A 20,055-nucleotide genomic window follows, 5' to 3' on the forward strand; every position below is an offset into this window, starting at 1 on the left:
ATACTGGAGTAGATTCAGGATGGGATAAGTCTGTAGGTTGGGGCTTTAACATGTTCATATATTGATGGAGTAAGTAAATGTGACGAGTCAATCCCTATTTTTATGATAAAAGAGTAAATTGGTGATTTCTACCCAATGATAGAGTAGAGTTCATACCGGACATTGTCTGTGGAGCTTCTGGTCCAATCACTGGGACCCAACAAAGCCCCAACTAAGACTTCTAAACTTTATCTTAGTGTCTTATATTATGATCCATGTGACAGTCTATAATGTAATATTAAATGGGATTTATTAGCAGGTGCTGCCCTCAGATGTTACCAGTGTCATGCAAACAACTCTGATACCTGTGAGCCAAAAGTGACCGACTGTCGATGCGGAGAACGATGTCAGACAATTATTGAGAGATATAGAATTTGTGAGTATCCATTTCTGCCCTGTTGTATCCATTCCTGCCCTTTTGTATCCATTCCTGCCCTTTTGTATCCATACCTGCCCTTTTGTATCCATACCTGCCCTTTTGTATCCATTCCTGCCCTTTTGTATCCATACCTGCCCTTTTGTATCCATACCTGCCCTTTTGTATCCATTTCTGCCCTTTTGTATCCATTCCTGCCCTGTTGTATCCATTCCTGCCCTGTTGTATCCATTCCTGACCTATTGTATCCATTCCTGCCCTTTTGTATCCATTCCTGCCCTATTGTATCCCTTCCCGCCCTTTTGTATCCATTCCTTCCCCATTTGTATCCATTCCTGCCCTTTTGTATCCATTCCTTCCCCATTTGTATCCATTCCTGCCCTTTTGTATCCATTCCTTCCCCATTTGTATCCATTCCTTCCCCATTTGTATCCATTCCTGCCCCTTATATCATTTTTGCCCCCTTCTGCCCTATGGTGGAGATCTAAAATGTCCTTATTCATCCTCTTAGGCCTCATGCACAGGACAGTGATGTTTTGATGGATCTAATGGACACTGTTACTTTTAGGTGGCCATTTTGCTTTTTTTTTTTTTTTTAGTGTTATCAGTTTTTAATTATCTGAAAATTTCATTGTTTTTTTTTTTGTTTTTTTTGAAAGTTTTTAACGGATGTGAAACTTGTGAAAATCCTTTCCATATCAGTTAAAAACAGGTCCCATTGGGTCAGTTTGGGCGCCAAAACAGCCAAAGATGGTGCAGGTCAGTTTTTTGGATGGACGTGAAAATGGGCAAGTCAATAAATCAGACATGTGAACAGACACATGGAAATCAAAGCGTTCTCAAAACGGCTGTGTGATGGACATTGCAAAAGCAGCCGAGTGTCCCCTGTTTTGAATTCAATGTGTTCTCCAAATAGATATTGCAAAAAACATCCATGAAATGCCTGATATATATATATATATATATATATATATATATATATATATATATATATATTTACTTTTATTATTTGTATTTATTAAACTGAATTGTTGCACATCCAATCCTTTTCAGTGAATGAAACCTTCCACACGATACACAAGGGCTGCTCTCGTGGAACACCTTGTCCTAACCAAATGCCTTACTCAAAGATCAGTGAAACCGCCGGTACTGAATATAACATTAAGTGTTGTGATGAAGATCTCTGCAACAACAAATCCTATGAAAGTAAGTACCAAGAATAAGAACTAGAACTAAAGTGATACATATGTTACAATAAATGAATAAACTGATCAGGTCATGTGATAGGAATGATGCATTGTTAGGGCACGTTGAAGCTACTGTAGTTGGGGATTTTTCAGACTGTCCCAGATAAAGTGTTCCAGAGCACCGGGGCAGTTCAAGAAAAGTCTTGGAGACCGGAGTGGATAGACAGTGAGGGGGAAGGAGATATAGGGGGGGGGGGGGGGGTGCAGCGTTATGGGGGGATTTATAGGAGAGTTTGATAATATTATATTGTATTCTGTGGTGGATGAACATTTATCTGAAATACCCACTGAAAAAAGGGGGGGTCTCTGAGTCTCTCGTCTAAATGGAGAGGTCTAAAGAAGAAATCTGGCATTCTGAGGATTAAATTGCATCACATGTAAGTTTTATGAAAGAGGTTTAGTCACCAAGAACATTGATTGAGGTTGACCACTGAGACCCCCACCAATCTTGACAACAACGGTTGTTTACCCCCATTGTGCATTCAGCCTGACTGCCACTGAACTGAATCATTGCAGTACCTGGTCTCACCACTACATAGTAAGCAGCGCTGTATGCTTCCTGCTCCATTCTATGTATATCAGCTGCTGGGGAGGGCTCCGGTGTCAATGACCTATAAATACACAGTCAGATCAGATGTAAAATATTGTAAAAAAAAATCACAAGTTAGGAGCGTGCCGACATCTGGGGGTGTGTGAGTGGTGAGATGGCTGTACAATCCATTCTAATTACATATATATATATATATATATATATATATATATATATATATATATATATGCATATGGCTTATTAGTGTTATTTTCTGACACATTGCCTTTAAGGCCCCGTCATTTACACCCACATCACACAAATTCTATTTTTATGTAAATGTCAGATTTTGTATTCATTTTGTGTTTTCCTGGATTTCTTCTTCCATTTGTATCTAGTGGCAGAAGCCCCTCACAAGCCCACTGGGGGGTTATGTCCCAACTGCTATGAGCCAAACACGGTAAAAGGATGTGAGGCGAACACGGAGCTGCGGTGCCGAGATAAACAAGACAAATGCTTCAAATTCTCGGGGACAATCAGGAAACCAGGTAACGTTATCAGAGGATTAGAGCGTTCAGTCTCTTTTGTTCTCTGTTATTTGCCATTATCACAGGGCAGCACTCATGTCACCCATATTAGCCAACGGAAGCTCACAGGTCCTTCACTCTTAATAGCCTCACCAAATTACAACATTAGCAGTGAATTGCAGCAATATTGTTCTCTGTTATCAGCCAGTATCACAGGACAAGTATTAAGTAAACCCTGTTAGGTAATAGAAGCTTGAAGGTCCTCAACTCTTAAAGGGATCCTATCATTTAAACTCAATGTTTTCTGCCTATCACGTAGGAATAGCCTTAAGAAAGGCTATTCTTCTCCTACCTTTAGATGTCTTCTCCACGCCGCCCTTTCGGTTAAAATCCTGTTTTTCGTCGGTATGCAAATGAACTCTCCCGCAGCACTGGGGGCGCTCAAACAGCACTGGGGGGCATCCCCAATGCTGTAAGAGAACTCTCCAGCGGCGCCCCCATCTTCTTCTGGAACGGGGTCTTCACGCATCTTATTCCAGCGGTGGCTTCAAACTTCTAGGCCTCAGCTTAGGGCAAAGCCAACTGTGCATGCCCCCCAGCCACAAGAAAATGCGGCATTTACTTGTGGCCGGCGGGCCCGCGCGGTCGGCTTTGACTTAGCCCCGAGGCCTAGAAGTTTGAAGTCAACCCCGGAAGAAGACGCGTGAAGACCCCGTTCCAGAAGAAGATGGCGGCGGCGCTGGAGAGTTCTCTTGCAGCATTGGGGATGCCCCCAGTGCTGCAAGATAACTCATTTGCATACTGACGTAGGAGAAGAACAGCCTTACGTGTAGGTACAGGTACTTGTAGTCATTACGCCACAAGATTTGTAGCCATGACATTGTCTCAAACATGGCCTGTATTATACCAGTACAAAATTGCCATAAATCTGGCGCAGTTTCCAAGGGACCTTGGACAGACGACACCAGATTGGTTGCTCTGGGACTCATTCTATTTTTCTACCACTTTAGATAAATTCTCCCCCATCACATTTTATGCATTTTCGGCCCATATTAAAGTTTTCGGTCATAACCCTTGAAGAGGGGTGGCGGTGGAGGCCATCTTCCTCACTTTAGTGGGATCCTTTGTACCCACACTTTATATCTGGACAAGTCCGGGTACTTTCACTGATTTATGATAATTATGTTTTTTTTTTGTGTTTGTTTGAAATAGATGGAAATCTGATAACTTTCTCGTCCCAAGGATGCATCTCTGCCTTAATATGCGATGGAAAAATCCGTCAGGTGGGTGGGGTCAGTTTTGTTAACCTAACAGAATTTGAGTGTAAAGATATCCCGGACGAGCCCCCATGTGAAGCTGAGGACTATAAGGAAGTCATTTATCTTTGACCATAGACTAAAATCTAATTCTGCAACGGAATGAAGAAGATCCATCAATGTCCTCCCTACAAATGTTCTTTCTACTGCTTAGAATTTCTAAAGATGATTTAGTAAATTGTAATTTTTACAAACATTTTTTCATCTAAATAAGTTCAATATTTTTTGCTGATTATTTTATAATCCATCTTTATAGAGGTTGGAGATTCAGCTTTCTTATGCAGAGCTTCAAATTACGTTCATAGTCATAGAGATCAATAATAAAACCCTGCAGCTACCGTGGGGGGAGGGGCTCAGGAATATACCGAATAATGACTAATTAAAGTGTAGCTATTAATAAACTGAACTGTTAACAGTCAGTTAAACTGTATTACATAAATGTTCCTTTTACACCCCCTGCAGAAACACGAAAAAATTTAAGTGATGTTTGTGCTCTTAAGGGATAAGCGAGCTGGTTTGTTACAAATTCTCCAAAATATTCAGGTTTGGACAAGCCCCAAATTTTTAGGATTCCCCAGGAACCACCAATATACTCTGGGGTTTCTTCAGACAACTAATAGGTTATCAATTCCAAAGAACTAGAAACTCCACTAAGACGAGGTTCACATCTGTGTTCGATAATCATTCAGGGATTCCGCCCCCCCCCCCCCCCCCCATTCTGCTGAATGGGTGACACCGCACCCAGGACCTCATTTTAGCCTATGGAATCCATGGACTTCTGCAGTTAACCAATTTTTAAGTGGATTGGGATTCCATTTTTCGCGTGCCCAAATGGAAACCCCAATGTAAGCGTAAGTGCACATGGGGTTGTTTGGTCAGAATTTTGAGGCCGTATTGAAATCAATAGGAGCCGGTCAGTTTTTTTTCCGGGAGCCGTTTGTTCTGGATCCCGGAAAAAAGACGCAAAATGCTCCCTTCTCCTGACTAAGCCCATTCATTGGGCCTAATCCGGAGCAGAGTGCACGACTGGATGACTGCACATTGCACCTGCATTCAGTCATGGCTACCTGGTTTTTGGTCCGCCTCAGGTTCCGGCCCAAAAAACCCCATGTGAACTTACCCTAAGTGTGATCCTAGTGTAAGTAATAACTAAATAGAATTTTTTAGCAAATTACCAGAGAACCATTTCTCGTAGATATAATTTTATTGACGTAGATTTTTTTTAAGGTTGACAAAAGTATACTCAGTGTGGAAATTGCCTTGAATTGAGTTCACACTGAGATTTTTGGTCCGGATTTTGAGGCGGAATCCGCCTCAGAATCCGATTACAAAAAACGCCTTCCATTGACTTCAATGGGAGCCGTTCACTTCTTTTCTCCGCTAGTGTTTTTTTCCCGCTCGTAGAAAAAAGAAGCGAGCTGCCCTATCTTGCCATGGATTCCACTACGCAACACTCCCTCCCGACTAGGCCCATTCATTTGGGCCTAATCTGGAGCAGAATGCCGCGGGAGGCGTTTTTGGAGCGGATTCTGAGGCGGATTCCCTCGTCAAAATCCTATCCAAGAAACTCCATGTGACCTCAGCTTTAGTAGTCCAGACATAGATTCAGCGACGATCGTTTCCTCGCAGTCTTATAAAGGTTTAATTACTCTTGCATTCTGTATCCTAGCAAACAGCTTTGTTCTTCTTAATCTAATTCTGGAAATTAAATTTTTGAGATTTTGTTGCAATAAAAAGTTCTTGCCGTCCAATGATGAGTTTCTGACTTATTCTATAAACTGAGAAATAGAGGAATGTCATTTCAGGTGTCACATATTTTGAAAATGTTCATTAAAGGGGTTGTCCCATCACAAGGTTCCTATCTATACTGCTAGTTTGTGTGGATATAAGACTTGTTCTAAATACATTGCTTTATCAAAACTGCTTTGTTTGGCCGCTATCTTAATTTATTCACTTCATTGTTTACACTGCGTTTCTATGACCACGGGGCCCATTCTGTGCTTATCTGCTCAGTCCCCCAGTGATGTAGCTGCCTGCTCTAAGGGGAGGGACTGAGTGCTGGGAGCAGCTCTGAGCTGTGTATGTCTCTGCCACAGACAAGCAACAGAGCTCCTCAGATAGGGGACGGGGGACGTGAGAGCTCTGGGATTTCTGAGCTGTTATCTCCTGCTCTTCCACTTATCAGTCAGTTTAATTGAATTTGGCTGATAAGGGCTGAGATAGGGAGTTCGGTACCTCTGTATGTAATGCAAGCTGACACAAATCCAGCTCTGCTACATCAGCCTCTACATCAGCTTCATACTGTGGTAATGCATTTACAACCAATCCCTCATTACTGACTGCAAACATAGCAGAGCAAGTGAAACCCCACCCACCAATGTGCCGAGAAAACCAGGAAGTGAAGAGAGCACAGAGCCTGCAGGTTGGTGAACAAGCGTGATGGGAATACCCCTTTAAGCTCGTGGGGACTTTATGTTCTGTTGTCTTCATGATTTTTCCTCCACAGGTCACCTATATGGTGTATATGGGCTCAAATCAAAAATCAAAAATCAAAAATAAAGTCCTGGCACTAGAAACTAAAATATAACAAAATAGAACTACATTTTTTTTATTTTAGATTTAAGTTATATTTTAGTTTCTAGTGCCAGAACTTTGTCTATTTTTACAATTCCAATGCATCTTCAATCTGAATCAGACTGCATTTCCATGAAGGATGAGATGTTCCAAATATTGGGCAAGGTTTAACCAATGGCGATGGAAGAAATCCAAAAACGCCCAAGAACTTGAATTCTAAATATTAGCATCATTCCACCTGCCTAAAGCTCTGACCGTCACATTGGCCTGAGCGCCGCACCCTAAAAAAGTCAATAAACCTCGGTCCCAATGGCCAAAAAGTGTCAACTACGCCCATCGGGTGAACTAACACCCCACCAGGCTATTATACTAACAAACAATGTAGCCATTCTCCCATGAGCACCTTCACATAGGATGTAGCGTAGAACGTCTGAGTCTCTTCTTCATTGCTCTTATCGGTGCACGTGAGTTATCCATAGACATACACACACACACGTGGACAATATTGTTGGTCCCCCACAGCCCCACAATGGTCACAGAAATAACTGGAATCTGGCAAAAGTAATAAGAAATAAAAATTCTATGAAAATGAACAAATGAAAGTCAGACTTTGCTTTACGCTTCAACAGAATTTTAAAAAAATAAACCTCATGACACGGCCTGGACAGAAATGACGGTTCCCGTAACTTAAAATTTCGAGGCAATCGCTGCGATCAGACGATTCCTGTAACTGTCAATGAGACGTCTGCCCCTCACAGCAGGGATTTTGAACCCCTCCTCATGAGCAAACTGCTCCAGTTGTCTCGGGTGGGAAGGGGTCTTTTCCAGACGACATGTTTCAGCTCCATCCAAAAATGCTCAATAGGATTTAGGTCAGGGCTCGTAGAAGGCCATAGGAACTGCCATGATGTGACTACCCTTGGACCTGGCAGTTATGTCATCTACCAGAGATCAGAGACTGTTAGAATTCCTGGGGTCTATAGGACCCAGATCAGCTCGCTTCAAGGAACTCAGCCACCTACCCAAAAAATTACCATTCAAACACCCTTTTATAATTGTATTATGACTAGGGTTGAGCGATCGGGATCGGAAAAGATTGGATTCCAATCGGCGATCGAGTAAATTTTATGATCACGATAGGAATTCCGATCCTGATCTTTTTAGGTGGGATCGAGGTCGGAGGTTATTTCCCATAATGCTGTGCTACTGGCCAAGCATTGTGGGAAAAGCTAACAATGTTAGCTAGGTCCCATAGGGATGAATGGATGCAGCCAGCACACAGCCTGCGCCGGCGTCCGGCCGTTTAACCCCCTGTGCGCCGGCTGCGTCCATTCATTCTAATGGGAGACTAGCTAACATCTCTAGTAGCTAATAACACTTACCTGCACAGAAGCGCTGCCGCTGGTCCAGTCCCCGCTATTCTCGCTCCTCTTCTCACCTCGCTGCCCTCGCCTGCCAGGTTAGTGTTACAGACCTAGGAAGAAGGCGGGGCTTGTGGCTTAGGAGAGTGTGGGCGGGTACTGAGAGGGGAGACTTGAGTGATGCACTCACATCTCCCCGCTCTGTACCCACCCATACTCTCCTAAGTCACAAGCCCCACCTTCTTCCTAGGTCTGTAACACTAACCTGGGAGGCGAGGGCAATGAGGCGAGAAGAGGTGAGAAGAGGAGTGAGAACAGAACCCATTTTTACATATATAAAAGACTAGCTTTTACCCGAAACTTCGTCCGCGAAACTCCGACCCCTGCGGGACTCACCTGGAGTGGTGTGCAGGCTTGTTCCTTTGCCTTGTGTCCGCAGCGGGCCTTTCCTACACCTGTGGATCCATGGACCCTTGGGGCCCACTGGAACTGTTTACCTCCTCTCCCTCCTGGCGCCCGCCACCCCCCTTTCTCCCTACCCGCTTCCCCATGTGGTCACTCCTTCCTCCTACCCTGTGCCCCTTTGCCCCCCAGGAACGGGCCCCCTTCCCCCCCTAACCCCATGCCCCCTTCTCCCGTGTTACCTACTCCATGCCCCCTTTTTCCCCCTACCCCATGCCCCCTTCCCCCGTTTTACCTACCCCGTGCCCCCCCCATCCTGCAGCCCGTTGGAACTCTTTACCTGGTCCCCCTCCTGGCGCTCGCCACCCCCCCTTTGTCCCTACCCACTTCCCCATGTGGTCACTCCTTCCTCCTACCCCATGCCCCCTTCCCTCGTCTTACCTACCCCGTGCCCCCTTTTCCTCCCACCAGACCCTGCCAACCGTGTGTCTTCTTTCCCCCTACCAACCTGTGGCCCCGTCCTCACCACACCCTGGGCTTCCCGTGCACTGATGTTCTGACTTGTAGTGTCCAGAGATGGCAGACGCTGCGGGACAGTTGGCCGCATCGGTGTTCCAGAGCGCGGTGTAGGCGATCCCCTGTCTGGCCGCAGCAGAGTACTGCGGTCCCGTGGTGAGACCACACAGGTGGGGCAGTGTATGGACTTGTCGCTGCCCCAGAGTAGAGGCCCTTGTGCAGGACGCTCCAGACCTCTCAGAGACGCCATGTTAGTGTGGACGGCGGCCGGACAATAACTCTGCCCACATAGAGAAGTGGCATCCAATCAGGTGAGCTGTTGAAGGGGCTGGGATGACGTCATTCCAGGTCCTACAGCGTGCCAGGTCCTGCAGCGAATTGAACTGTGAGAAGCACCGGGCACGGGAGTGAATTGTGGTAGTGTACGGGAATTCCATGTAGCCTATCGTTCAATCTGGGACCCAAGGTATGTATGTGCGCATTTTCAGACAAATCCATTTGGCTGTGTAGGTGTGATTGAGGAACAAACATCCAAACATCCAACACACAAACATCCAAACACACATACCTTCACCTTTATAATATTAGTAGGATATTGTGGTGAAGATCCCATTATTACCATTGGAGGTAGATCCTATATACGGGAAATCCCTGTTACTATTATTCAGTAATTGTTAGTACATGGGGTCACGGTATATGGAATATGTTGGGATCTACATATAGTTTGTCTCCATATAGAGGGTCAGAGCTGGGATATCAGGCGGCCATTACAGGTACGGTGAATGTCAAGGTTTGTAGCTGGTGCTCCGGAGCTTCGCAGGTTGCCGCCCGGTCTGTACTATATTACATGCTGTTGCTGCTGCTGTAATCTCAGATGCCGAGGACATGTTCTTGCTCTTAGTTATTGGCACTGAGTAGCTTCCCTTTGGCGAGATCTCAGGAGTCGTTCTGTTCCCATTACATCCAGGAGCCGTCTGAACTAGAATTATTAACCCCATAATCTACAATACAGTAATATTGCCATCTATGGTATAAGAAACCTAATGATAAAAAATCAAGCCCCATGATGGTGGGGAAGGGGAGCCGGTACGGGGTGCTAAAACATAAAAAGTAACCATTCACCATATATATTGTTTATCTACTGTATATCTTAGAAAGTAAGGCCATGTGTGTACTCTCCTTTATACTGACCCCTTAGTGACTCTACAAACAGTCTTCCTTAATGCCCCACAAACACTATAATGCCCTCTAAGCGCCCCCGCACAGTATATTGCCCCCCGTACCTGTCACATCAGCTGTAAGTCCCAGATACTATCATGGTAGGATGACTGCGCGTTACCTGCAGAAGGGGAGGAGCCAGGAGAACTGATTAATGCTAATTAATATCAGCCATTACCTATTGAAATAATCTAATAAGGGGGCGTTCACACTTGCACAAATGTCCGCCCGCTGAGTCTCCGTCCTATTCTCCAGGAGAACTGCTCAGGGGACGGCTTCCCGACAGTAAGTTTTAAACCCCATTCATTTGAACCACCGGTGTTCGTATGCGGCCTCTCCACTGGGAACCCATTTTTGGGGGGCCGGACACAAAGCCAAGCTTGTCTGACTTTGTATCTGACCATAAAATGTAACTAATATTACCTGTGTGTGGGAGGGACTGTTATTAACTATAGGGGGCACTATAAGTAAGGCATTTGACTTCAGTAAGGCATTTGATAAAGTATCACATAACCTTCTTATTGAAAAAATGATTAAGTATGGCTTTGACAAAAAATCAGTTCGGTGGATTCACAACTGGCTTAATGATCGGGCACAACGAGTAATACTAAATGGCTACACATCCAACTGGAAGAAAGTCAAAAGCGGGGTGCCACAGGGCTCTGTTCTGGGCCCAGTACTTTTTAATATCTTTATAAATGATCTGGACGATGGAATTATTGGGGAACTCATAAAATTTGCAGATGATACGAAGATAGGAGGAATAGCCAACACTAGAGAGGAGAGAGAGTGTATTCAAAGGGACTTAGACACACTGGAACAATGGGCTGAGGCCAACAAAATGGGATTTAACAGGGACAAATGCAAAGTTCTACATCTGGGTAACAGAAATGTAAAAAACATATATCGTATGGGAGGAATAGAACTAAGTGATAGCATAGGGGAAAAGGACTTGGGCATAATAGTAGATCACAAATTCAACAGGAGCCAACAGTGCGGTGCTGCTGCAAAAAAGGCTAATACAATTCTGGGATGTATTAAGACAAGCATTGAATCTAGATGAAGAGAGGTCATTATTCCGCTGTACTTTTCCCTGGTCAGGCCACACCTGGAATACTGTGTACAGTTCTGGGCGCCTCAATTCAAGAAAGACATCGATATATTGGAGCAAGTCCAGAGAAGAGCAACCAAAATGGTGGAAGGTCTGCAAACCATGTCCTATGAGGAGCGGCTAAAAGAACTGAGATTGTTTAGTTTGCAGAAGAGAAGGCTGAGGGGAGATTTAATAGCAGTCTACAAATATCTGAAAGGTAGTCACAGTGCAGAGGGATCTCCCCTATTCTCATTAGCACAAGGAAGTACAAGAAGCAATGGGATGAAACTAAAGGGAAAGAGATACAGATTAGACATTAGGAAAAACTTTCTGACAGTGAGGGGAGTGAGAGAGTGGAATAGGCTGCCACGGGAGGTGGTGGGCGCTCCATCAATGGAAATCTGCAAGCGGAATCTGGAGAAACATATAGCTGGGATGATTTAGGGAAACCTGCACTCGCAGGGGGTTGGACCCGATGGCCCTTGAGGTCCCTTCCAACTCTACCATATGAATAAGAATAAGTATAATAGTGCCCATCACAGGTAATGTTATTAACCGGGGGCCACTATTACTGTAACAGTGCCCTAGTAGTGCCCATCACAGGTAATATTACCAGTGTGTAGTGGGGGAGGGGGACTAGGGCCCCCCAACTCATAACATTACCTGTGTGTGAGGGGACTGTATTAACTGTGGGGGAAGGGGGGTGTTATTACCACAATAGTGCCCACCCCCTACAGATAAGGGTAACTTATTAGTGTTATAGACAGTTTCCTTACTAAAAGTATGGGGGGGGGGGGGCAATCTTATTGTAATAGTGCCCCCCACAGGTGATATTACCTGTGTGTGGGGTGGGGACTATTATTAACTGTAGGGGGCACTATAACTGTAATAGTGCCCTTATAGTGCCCCCTACAGGTAATATTACCTATGTATGTGTGTAAGGAGGAGACTATTGACTGCAGGGGGCACTATTACTGTAATAGAGCCCCAGTAGTGCCCCCCACGGGTAAAAGCCCCCATCATACTGTTACTGTAATTACAATTACATTATACTTACCTGCTTATTAGTGCAGCCCCCGGGACCTGTTCTTGCTTAGAGCCACCATAGCAAAGGTTTCCCGGGAGCAGAATAGAAGGCGCCCACATCTCATGTGTCAGAAGAGATCCCAGGAGATCCACCAGTAATCAGACAAGTGACAAGTGATCTAGTGGTGTAAGCTATACCTGCAGATCACTGGGTCCTGTGGGCACTTACCAGGGTTCGGCCGATGCTCCTATGCTGCAGGTTACAGGAGCGTCAGCCGATACCTAGTCGCCCTCAGAGGTCCTAATGACCGGGCGCGCTCTGGTGGGGACCTCTGGTGTAAAGGACGTCATTTCCTAATCTCTTCACATTTCCACCCCAGCCCTGTCCACTAATAGACCATGTACAAGTTACGTCTTCACCTTCTCGTGTCATCGCTGAGAACCATCGAGCCTCCGAGGTCGTTCAGATAAAATAATTGGGGAACAAATCTGGCCAGGAAAGTCTGAAGGACTCCATTGTTTTACTCGTCCCAAGTACAAGTTCAACAATAATATACAACAAATGCCGGGGGGTGAAATCTCAGAAGAACAAGATCCTTGGAGACGTAAGTCCTGCTCTGATAAGCAATTTCCTTCTTCCTCCATTAGCCCATTAGTAAGTTTCCTCTAAGACAGGGTTAGGCAATCTTTTTTGTTTGGCGTGTCGATTTTAATTAACAAATCAAGGATGAGGTCCTCAGAGTGTCAGTCAATAATTGTAAGTCTGACGACCCGTAAACTAAAGTCATATACCACAAAGCGTAACACAGCAGTGCTGCCACCAGATGCTTCAGGTCACAGGTGTTACTGCTATTTCCTGGGACACAGCTGTAAGTTCCAATTAGAAGCAATGAAAGTCCATGTACAGCCCCCAGTTAGTGGTAAATGTCTGCGCCCGGAACATCGGATGGCATCACCGTATGGTGGAATGACACTATGTATCTAGATATAGCTATAGTCTTACACCAATGGAACTTTTACTTTATTGTAAAGTTGCATACACATGGGGCATCTTTGCAAAAAAAAAAAAAAAAATGCCTGTGTTTTTTTTTTTGTGCAAAAAACACACCGTTATACAGAATAATGTCTCATAGTGGCCCCTGCACAAAGTATTATCCCCCATAGTGGCCCCTGCACACAGTATTATCCCCCATAGTGTCCCCTGCACACAGTATTATGTCCCATAGTGGCCCCTGCACACAGTATTATGTCCCATAGTGGCCCTGCACACAGTATTATGTCCCATAGTGGCCCCTGCACACAGTATTATCCCCCATAGTGGCCCCTGCACACAGTATTATGTCCCATAGTGGCCCCTGCACACAGTATTATGTCCCATAGTGGCCCTGCACACAGTATTATGTCCCATAGTGGCCCCTGCACACAGTATTATCCCCCATAGTGGCCCCTGCACACAGTATTATGTCCCATAGTGGCCCCTGCACACAGTATTATGTCCCATAGTGGCCCTGCACACAGTATTATGTCCCATAGTGGCCCCTGCACACAGTATTATGTCCCATAGTGGCCCCTGCACACAGTATTATGTCCCATAGTGGCCCCTGCACACAGTATCATGTCCCATAGTGGCCCCTGCACACAGTATTATGTCCCATAGTGGCCCCTGCACACAGTATTATGTCCCATAGTGGCCCCTGCACACAGTATTATGTCCCATAGTGGCCCCTGCACACAGTATTATGTCCCATAGTGGCCCCTGCACACAGTATTATGTCCCATAGTGGCCCCTGCACACAGTATTATGTCCCATAGTGGCCCCTGCACACAGTATTATGTCCCATAGTGGCCCCTGCACACAGTATTATCCCCCATAGTGGCCCCTGCACACAGTATTATGTCCCATAGTGGCCCCTATACACAGTATTATGTCCCATAGTGACACCTGCACACAGTATTATCCCCCATAGTGTCCCCTGCACACAGTATTATACCCCATAGTGACCCCTGCACACAGTATTATGTCCCATAGCGGCCCCTGCACACAGTATTATGTCCCATAGTGGCCACTGCACACAGTATTATCCCCATAGTGGCCCCTGCACACAGTATTATGTCCCATAGTGGCCCCTGCACACAGTATTATGTCCCATAGTGGCCCCTGCACACAGTATTATCCCCCATAGTGGCCCCTGCACACAGTATTATCCCCCATAGTGGTCCCTGCACACAGTATTATCCCCCATAGTGGCCCCTGCACACAGTATTATGTCCCATAGTGGCCCCTGCACACAGTATTATGTCCCATAGTGGCCCCTGCACACAGTATTATGTCCCATAGTGGCCCCTGCACACAGTATTATGTCCCATAGTGGCCCCTGCACACAGTATTATGTCCCATAGTGGCCCCTGCACACAGTATTATGTCCCATAGTGGCCCCTGCACACAGTATTATGTCCCATAGTGGCCCCTGCACACAGTATTATCCCCCATAGTGGCCCCTGCACACAGTATTATGTCCCATAGTGGCTCCTGCACACAGTATTATACCCCATAGTGGCTCCTGCACACAGTATTATACCCCATAGTGGCCCCTGCACACAGTATTATCCCCCATAGTGGCTCCTGCACACAGTATTATGTCCCATAGTGACACCTGCACACAGTATTATCCCCCATAGTGTCCCCTGCACACAGTATTATACCCCATAGTGACCCCTGCACACAGTATTATGTCCCATAGCGGCCCCTGCACACAGTATTATGTCCCATAGTGGCCACTGCACACAGTATTATCCCCATAGTGGCCCCTGCACACAGTATTATGTCCCATAGTGGCCCCTGCACACAGTATTATGTCCCATAGTGGCCCCTGCACACAGTATTATCCCCCATAGTGGCCCCTGCACACAGTATTATCCCCCATAGTGGTCCCTGCACACAGTATTATCCCCCATAGTGGCCCCTGCACACAGTATTATGTCCCATAGTGGCCCCTGCACACAGTATTATGTCCCATAGTGGCCCCTGCACACAGTATTATGTCCCATAGTGGCCCCTGCACACAGTATTATGTCCCATAGTGGCCCCTGCACACAGTATTATGTCCCATAGTGGCCCCTGCACACAGTATTATGTCCCATAGTGGCCCCTGCACACAGTATTATGTCCCATAGTGGCCCCTGCACACAGTATTATGTCCCATAGTGACCCCTGCACTCAGTATTATGTCCCATAGTGGCCCCTGCACACAGTATTATCCCCCATAGTGGCCCCTGCACACAGTATTATGTCCCATAGTGGCCCCTGCACACAGTATTATGTCCCATAGTGGCCCCTGCACACAGTATTATGTCCCATAGTGGCCCCTGCACATAGTATTATGTCCCATAGTGGCCCCTGCACACAGTATTATACCCCATAGTGACCCCTGCACATAGTATTATGTCCCATAGTGGCCCCTGCACACAGTATTATGTCCCATAGTGACCCCTGCACATAGTATTATGTCCCATAGTGGCCCCTGCACACAGTATTATCCCCCATAGTGGCCCCTGCACACAGTATTATGTCCCATAGTGGCCCCTGCACACAGTATTATGTCCCATAGTGGCCCCTGCACACAGTATTATGTCCCATAGTGGCCCTGCACACAGTATTATGTCCCATAGTGGCCCCTGCACACAGTATTATCCCCCATAGTGACCCCTGCACACAGTATTATGCCCCATAGTGGCCCCTGCACACAGTATTATGTGCCATAGTGGCCCCTGCACACAGTATTATGTCCCATAGTGGCCCCTGCACACAGTATTATGTCCCATAGTGGCCCCTGCACACAGTATTATCTCCCATAGTGGCCCCTGCACACAGTATTATGTCCCATAGTGGCCCCTGCACACAGTATTATGTCCCATAGTGGCCCCTGCACACAGTATTATGTCCCATAGTGGCCCCTATACACAGTATTATGTCCCATAGTGACACCTGCACACAGTATTATCCCCCATAGTGTCCCCTGCACACAGTATTATACCCCATAGTGACCCCTGCACACAGTATTATGTCCCATAGCGGCCCCTGCACACAGTATTATGTCCCATAGTGGCCACTGCACACAGTATTATCCCCATAGTGGCCCCTGCACACAGTATTATGTCCCATAGTGGCCCCTGCACACAGTATTATCCCCCATAGTGGTCCCTGCACACAGTATTATCCCCCATAGTGGCCCCTGCACACAGTATTATGTCCCATAGTGGCCCCTGCACACAGTATTATGTCCCATAGTGGCCCCAGTACACAGTATTATGTCCCATAGTGACCCCTGCACACAGTATTTTGTCCCATAGTGGCCCCTGCACGCAGTATTATGTCCCTTAGAGGCCCCTGCACACAGTATTATGTCCCATAGTGGCCCCTGCACACAGTATTTTGTCCCATAGTGACCCCTGCACACAGTATTATGTCCCATAGTGGCCCCTGCACACAGTATTATGTCCCATAGTGGCCCCTCCACACAGTATTATGCCCCATAGTGGCCCCTGCACACAGTATTATGTCCCATAGTGGCCCCTGCACACAGTATTATGTCCCATAGTGGCCCCTGCACACAGTATCATGTCCCATAGTGGCCCCTGTACACAGTATTATGTCCCATAGTGACCCCAGTACACAGTATTATCCCCCATAGTGGCTCCTGCACACAGTATTGTGTGCAGAAAAATGAGTGAGGAGACTGTACTCGTATTCTCCACCAAAATATGCTAAAGGTATTTTTGGTATATTTAAGCATTGTCACGTTACTTTGCCTTGTTTAACAAGGACTCGCCATATTCACTATAATAATATATAAATACTACCGGCTGTTTTGAGTCATGGAGAAGCTGGTGGTATTTGTTGTTGCACTTGATAAAGGGGAGGCCGATCCCCGAAATGCATTGTGCCCAGCTCGTAGCGAATAAAGAGATGTATATTTCCACCTTGGCGTCCTCCGGGTTTGTTTTCACCTTCTTTTCTGTGAGCACAACTGGGGACCTTTCTCTCCTGGTTCTCCTGGACTTACCCTTAGTCTGCTTATTGCCTATTGAATTTCCTTTGCTATCTAAGGTATGATATTATATCTTTGTACCGTCTTAACCAGTGGATATGAAATATAAAGACTGAGAGTCTTCAGTAGTTGATACCATTTTAATGATGGCAGATTGCAAGCTTTCAAGACTACTAGACCTCTTCATCAGGCATGGTACCTAGTAATCTCAAAATCTTGCAATCTGTCATCATTGAAAACATATAAACTACTGAAGACTCTCAGTCTTTATATGTTATCTAAGTTCAGCTTCTTTCCAGTACGCATGGCACCATTCCGGCTACCACCATGTTTGTCAAGAAATCTACGTCTTGTCCAAAAATACCCTGATAATGATTCTACGAACAAGAAGATGATCCTTTGAGAAGTTTTGTAATTTGGAAGATACACTGGTGTCGGGGTTGTCCGTTCTTCTGGTATATTGTAGACCCAGAAGAAAGGAAAAATGGTTCATGATGGACACAACCACATCATAGGGGACCCCATTGACTATAATAACATCCCTTGGGTGTCTGTTTTTTTTTTTTTTTTCTGAAATCACTGCTGGAAAAATGGAAGCGGCGTTACTTTTCCATCAGGGATTTAAGATGGACTCTACAATGGACAGACACATTGGTGGACTCCATAGAGCCATAGAAGGATCTCCATATCATACAGACTTAGTAAAGCCTATAGAAAGCTCTTGGCCTCTTCTTCCACTTGCTATGTATTTGTTTTTCTTTCCAGCACATATTATAATTTAAATTGACCAATTACATTAATAAGCCATGCACCGGTTAGGCGAGTCTTTGCTAAGAACCTTTTATCCTCCAAGGGTGAACTGGTTGGCTTTTCCATGGATGAATGACTTCACTGTTTGATACAATGCACAATTTCATGGCAAAACTATCAAAATTGCCAGGGGTGAAAGTTATTTTTGTCAATCGATACTATTCTGAAACTCAGAGTTACCTCATCAGTTTCTCAGCCATAGATACTATATAAGTGAGATTTCTCCAGTATAAGATTCATCCATTGGGAAATCTCAGAAGCCTAAAGATCATCCAAGATATTTAGCAAGAGCAAGAATGAGACCTGTTATAATAAGCTTCTTCCTTCTTTCCTTCTTCCATTCCATGCGTGAGTATCTTCTCAGAGTCAACTATGTGTCCCCTTTTTTGGTTCAGTCTTAGGGACATAATATTGATCCTGGAGTAGATACAAGATGGGATAAGTCTGTAGGTTGGGGGCTTTCTTATATAGTGATGGAGTATACGTCCTTGACCCAGAGACCAGAGGGGTAGGATAGCTGTCTGAAAAGCTTGATCATCTTTGACATTATAGTTCATATTAACCGTTAACCCCTTAAAATTAATACGTTCTATTAGAATTTGATAAGTTGTCCAGAAAATGTCACTTGTTCATTGTAAATAATAACAGTATTTCTTAGGCAAATAGACTTTAAAACTGAATCCATTGATATTCCATCTAAGTTCATTTTGACAGTTGATTCCACCCAAACTGATCCAATGATGGAGATTTTTAGAACATCCATCACACATCCATTTGCACTTGTTTGGGTCTGTTTGGCTGTCTAAATGGACAAAGATGGAGAATGTCAAGGTTTTTTTTGACAGTGATAAATGGACCATCAAAAAAACGGATATGTGAATAGGACCATTGCAATCAAAATGGACATGTGACGTGACAAAAATGCCCATCACCTGAGTACATGGTTCTCCCCCCTTAGCACATACAGACCTTGTTAGACACCATGTTTGCCCCATCGGTTAAAGGAACTTTTTTTGTAGAAAGCAACATTTTAGGGGGGAAAAAAATCAATGTAGTATTTCATTTCCTTTATAAGTAAATGTGAAGATTCAATCCCTAATTTATAATGTTTATGATAAAAAGAGTCAATTGGTGATTTCTACCCAATGATAGAGCAGAGTTCATACCAGACATTGTCTGTGGAGCTTATGGTCCAATCACTGGGACCCACCAAAGCCCCAACTAAGACTTCTAAACTTTATCTTAATGTCTTATATTATGATCCATGTGACACAGTCTATAATGTCATATTAAATGGGATTTATTAGCAGGCACTGCCCTCAAATGTTACCAGTGTCATGCAAACAATTCCGATACCTGTGAGCCAAAAGTGACCGACTGTCGATGCGGAGAACGATGTCAGACAATTATTGAGAGATATAGAATTAGTGAGTATTCATTATTGCCCTGTTGTATCCATTCCTGCCCTTTTATATCCATTCCTGCCCCTTTGTATCTATTCCTGCCCTTTTGTATCCATTCCTGCCCTTTTGTATCCATGCCTGCCCTTTTGTATCCATTCCTGCCCTGTTGTATCCATTCCTGCCCTTGTGTATTCATTCCTGCCCTTGTGTATCCATTCCTGCCCTGTTGTATCTATTCCTGCCTTTTGTATCTATTCCTGCCCTTTTGTATCCATTCCTGCCCTTTTGTATCCATTCCTGCCCTTTTGTATCCATTCCTACCCTTTTGTATCCATTCTTGCCCCTTTTGTATCCATTCCTGCCCTGTTGTATCCATTCCTGCCCTGTTATATCCATTCCTGCCCTGTTGTATCTATTCCTGCCCTGTTCTATCCATTCCTGCCCTTTTGTATCCATCCCTGCCCTGTTGTATCCATTCCTGCCCTGTTGTATCCATTCCTGCCCTGTTCTATCCATTCCTGCCCTTTTGTATCCATTCCTGCCCTCTTGTATCTATTTTTGCCCTTTTTG

Source organism: Leptodactylus fuscus, chromosome 6 (genome assembly GCF_031893055.1).
Source record: "Leptodactylus fuscus isolate aLepFus1 chromosome 6, aLepFus1.hap2, whole genome shotgun sequence".
NCBI lineage: Eukaryota > Metazoa > Chordata > Amphibia > Anura > Leptodactylidae > Leptodactylus > Leptodactylus fuscus.